The sequence below is a fragment of the Ranitomeya variabilis genome, chromosome 6 (genome assembly GCF_051348905.1).
Source record: "Ranitomeya variabilis isolate aRanVar5 chromosome 6, aRanVar5.hap1, whole genome shotgun sequence".
In the NCBI taxonomy this organism is placed as follows: Eukaryota; Metazoa; Chordata; class Amphibia; order Anura; family Dendrobatidae; genus Ranitomeya; species Ranitomeya variabilis.
This window is the reverse complement of record NC_135237.1, coordinates 355,140,938-355,146,185: the sequence shown is the minus strand read 5'-3', so window position 1 is coordinate 355,146,185 and position 5,248 is coordinate 355,140,938.

Below are 5,248 nucleotides of genomic sequence, written 5' to 3'. Positions count from 1 at the left end.
TTGAGAATCTGCAGACGTACAGCCTTAGGGACGTAGATACGTCAGTCATGGAACCACAAGCCTCCCTTAAGGACAAGATTGAGATCCACAGGTGGGTTAGCAAGACATACATCACCATCATAGGCCTCCTTGATCTCCATCCACAGGTCTGGATCATGGATTACTCCGATGAAGTTGGCATCCGATAAAATGGTCTTGGGTGGGGATCCAGGTACGGAATCCGCAGAATGGATTCGGGACAAAGCATCAGCCTTCCCATTACGTGAACCTGGACAGTACGAAATAACAAAATTAAATTGGTTTAGAAATAAATTCCACTGAGCCTGATGTGGAGACCGACACTTAGCAGATCTGAGGAACTCTAAATTGCGATGATCGGTCAGCACTATGATCTGTTGTGCAGCCCCTTGCAGATGGTGCCTCCATTCCTTAAAGGCCGCAATAATCGCTAGAAGTTCCTTATCTCACACGTCGTAGTTCCTTTCTGCAGGGGTAAGTCTATGGGAAAAGAAAGCACAAGGATGTAACAGAGCCTTCTCTCCAGTTCTTTGAGAGAGAATGGCCCCCATTGCCCAATCAGAAGCATCCACCTCCACGATGAAAGGAAGTGTTGGGTCCGGATGAATCAAGAGCGGAGCTGAAGTGAAACATGACTTAAGCCGATCAAAGGCTTCCTGAGCCTGTGAAGACCACTTAAAGGATTTCTCCTTCTTGGTCAGAGAAGTGATGGGACGGACGATCTCTGAAAAATTTCGGATAAAACGTCTATAAAAATTCGCAAAGCCGACAAAGCGTTGAACTTCCTTAATGTTTTTAGGTGCCGGCCAATCAAGGATCGCTTGAATCTTACCAGATTCCATGTTTATCCCTTGAGGAGAGATGACTAGTGTTGAGCGATACCGTCCGATACTTGAAAGTATCGGTATCGGAAAGTATCGGCCGATACCGGCAAAGTATCGGATCTAATCCGATACCGATACCCGATACCAATACAAGTCAATGGGACACCAAGTATCGGACGGTATCCTGTATGGCTCCCAGGGTCTGAAGGAGAGGAAACTCTTCTTCAGGCCCTGGGATCCATATCAATGTGTAAAAGAAAGAATTAAAATAAAAAATAGGGATATACTCACCCTCCGACGCAGCCTGGACTTTACCGCCGTAACCGGGAGCCGTTGTACCTAAGAATGTGCGCTTGAAGGGCCTTAGATGAGGTCACTGCGCTCTGATTGGTCCGTAGCGGTCGCGTGACCGCTACGCGACCAATCACAAAGCAGTGACGTCACCTAAGGTCTTTCAAGCGCTTGAAATACCTTAGAAGACGTCCGCAGCTTCTGATTGGTCGCGTAGCGGTCGCGTGAGCTAGTTCATCCTTTATACCACTAGACAAACCTCTCCTGAAAATAGGCAATTGTGCATAACAATCTCAATTAGTATCCACAGCTAGCCTTCTAAAATCAGTGGCATATTCAATAACTGAACATTTACCCTGATGCAAGGACAGTAAGGCGGTCTCAGCAGAGGCGCGGCGGTTAGGGTCATCAAACATTAATGCCATGGCAGCCAAAAAATCATCCAATACATTTAAACGTGGATCCCGAGACTCGATCATTGGATTCGCCCAGGCGAGTGCTCGTGATGTCAATAGCATAATGATACATAACACCTTATATCGATCAGTGTGAAAGCGGTCAGCATGCACATCAAAATATAACAAACATTGATTTACAAAACCACAAAATTTATTACGATCACCATTGTATCGGAATTGTGGCAGCTTAGGAGGACTGGCTGCCTGCGGCTGTCCAGGGGGTAAGACCACTTGTGTGGCCATCTCAGCACTTAAGTCCTGAAAACCCTGTCCATACTGAGACTCCATGCTTTTAAATTTATTCTCCTGAGCGTCCATTCGAAAGCTCAGATCCTGCAGAGTCTGTCCAAACAACTGCTGATTATGTTCCAAGCCTCCAACCTTACTCTGCAGACTGCCAATTTCTTTTTGCAGAGATCTTATCATAGAAAACAGTTGCTCATTCTTAAGGCCCCGTCACACATAGCGACGCTAAAGCGATCCCGACAACGATACGACCTGTCCGGGATCGTTGCTGCGTCGCTATGAGGTCGCTGGTGAGATGTCAAACAGTGAGATCTTCCCAACGACGCAGCAGCGATGCGGCGACCTGTAGCGACCTGTACAACGATGTCATTGGTCGTTGTGACCCTGTCACATGGCTGCTATTATGACGATACAGACCTCGATGAGGGACGTCCTGTGTGACGTTGTAGTCACACAGGCGTGCATTTGTGTTGCCTTTTCCACGCCCATTCAGTTCCGATTGGTGGTCGCTACTGCGTTCTGATTGGTTGGCGGCCTTGCCATGAGGCGACACGATAGCTCTTCCGTCCTTTGTTCCTGAGCGCATGGTGGATTGCAGATCGTTGTAGAGTTCTCCGGCCTGCGACTCCTCTTCGATTCGATTCTATTCTTCAACGGTTCTTCTGATATCTATACTTTGTGCACGGTAGGTATCGTTTGGGGTCTCAAATGCGTTTCCATTTTCCTTAATTTATTATAGGGCACCTACTAATTATCTGCTATAGTTAATAGAAGAGAACAAAGGAGGCTTTCTCAAATATATAAAAGCGATAAATTTATTAGTTACAAAAAACACTCATACAAAAAAGACCAATAAAATAGACATGATACAAAAACACATGAACACGTTATCTGTAAATACCCGTGTACAAAACACAAGAGTGTAAAGAAAGACACCAGGATTAATAGAGGAGCGTACCACATAAACCATTAGCTGTGCATGTTCTTAATGTGGACCATAACTAAGGTGCTACCAAGCCAAAATCTCCATGTGTAACCATGAATAAAATACTATGTCTATCACCCTCTATGTGTCCTATACCATATGGACACGAGTAGTGAAAGAGCTATAGACCATGCGTTATGTGCACCCTAAGGTCCTAGACACAAAAACCTTGTGGACCCTGGAAACGCTAGTGGTCCTGAAAAAACGGTTATCATATTGAACACATGGGAGGCTGGTCTCACCTGGTATGCGGACGCTCCAGCACGCACCCCGACGCACGTTTCGCTACCTGTAAGTACTTGCTTTATCACACTATTCCCCTTGATACACATGGAGATTTTGGCTTGGTAGCACCTTAGTTATGGTCCACATTAAGAACATGCACAGCTAATGGTTTATGTGGTACGCTCCTCTATTAATCCTGGTGTCTTTCTTTACACTCTTGTGTTTTGTACACGGGTATTTACAGATAACGTGTTCATGTGTTTTTGTATCATGTCTATTTTATTGGTCTTTTTTGTATGAGTGTTTTTTGTAACTAATAAATTTATCGCTTTTATATATTTGAGAAAGCCTCCTTTGTTCTCTTCTATTAACTATGATCTATAAGGAGGATGTTTATGGTTTTTTGTGACATATGGGGGTCACAATGATGTTTCTGGAAAATTGGTTAATTTTAATTATCTGCTATCTTTGCTCTGGAAGGAGGGAGGGAGGGCTTGGCTGCTATCTGTGTACATATACTTTTGCACATGGAGCCATTTTAGGTAGTCTCGTGGGCACACAGTAGTGTGGCTCAAACTTAACTCTTTTTAAAATGTTGTTTAAAATGTTCCATATATGCTCACTGTATGCTATTCTTTCTTTCTTTCAGATGTCTTACAATACCGAGAAATTTGTACGGGAATTAATTGAGATCTATCGGTCCCTGCCCTGCCTTTGGCAGATTAAATCTGCTGACTACAGTAACAGAAATAAAAAAAGGGAGGCATATGGCAAACTTGTTGCTCTTTTTAAGCAGCATAACCCCTGCGAGAAGGTGGATGAGAGCGTTGTCCGGAAAAAGATCCAGGGTCTACGCACAGTTTATAAAAAGGAGCTGAACAAGGTGGTGAAGTCAATGAAGTCTGGTACTGCCACAGATGAGGTTTATGTGCCCTCGTTATGGTACTATGACTTGCTTGGCTTCACCCGTGACCAGGAGCTGCCGCGCACAATGGCATCTTCAATGCGGCAGACCCTGGATCAAGACCCTGTGATCCCGACTGACACCCCTGTTGGAGATGTAAGTACCTTCTTTGCTTGCCTCCCTGTAAAAGGCATTAAAACTTGGTCTCTCATGCCATAGTAGAATAGAAAATAGTAACTAAGTTTTTCCCTCTTTTATTATGCTGCATTTTCTAAAAGTTATCCCTTCCACTTCAGATAAGTACAATCCTTTACTTTTTTGCCCCACTCAGTGCTCATACCGTTGAATGACAAATCCTATCCTGTACTACTAGTTCCTCCCCTTAATTCTTAATTTTCTAATTTTCTGTTCCTGCAGCAAGATCGGCATGATGATCTGTCCACCCCAACCAGTGATGACATGCTGGGTGATGAACCGAGCCTGGCGGAGGCTACTGAGGGGTCGAGTGAAGACCCTGCACCCTCAACCCCCAACTCAGCTTCTGTACCACGGCGGATAAACAATTGTCGTAGAAGAAAGGACACCTTGTCGCCAACAGAGCTAGTCAACAGAGCTAGTCAATTTGGCAAAGCAGATGTTAAGCCAGCAGAGCAACACTACCGTGGACAGCTTTGCCAACTTTGCCGCTGATCGGCTAGGGAAGCTGGAAGACACACAAAGGATCCACGCCGAAAGGGTCATTTTTGAAACTTTAAGCAAAGCGGCAGGCGGTCAACTGGATGAAACGTCAAGTGTACACAGTTGGATGGAACGTGATTTTTGTTCACGGCAGCCAATTACCCAAACGCCTGAGGCAATGCGTGGCACACCAGCACACCGTCGAATTATATCTCATCCAAACCTGCCGCTTGCCCCTCCACCACAATATCCCAGGTTTTCCCATTCTTTCCTTGGACAATTATCTTCTCCGCCCAGCCAAGGATTTTTGAATGCTGAAAACCATTATGAAGAACTTTAGTGCCATTTAACATTTAGGGTTTAAGTATAATTGTTACATAGTTAAGTTATTGTTAATGAAAGAGTTAATTTAAAATGTTTATTTATGTTAATATTTGTTATAAATAAAAATGTTTTGTTGATTCAAACTTGCAGCCTATAGTTATTTGCAGGTCTAGTAGGCGGGGTAATGGGCTGGGTGCATGTATACAGATGCATACATATAATGAGTGTGAGTGATGAAACATGTTAGTTGTTTTTAACAAAGCATACACATCAGTGGATATAAACTGTAATTTTG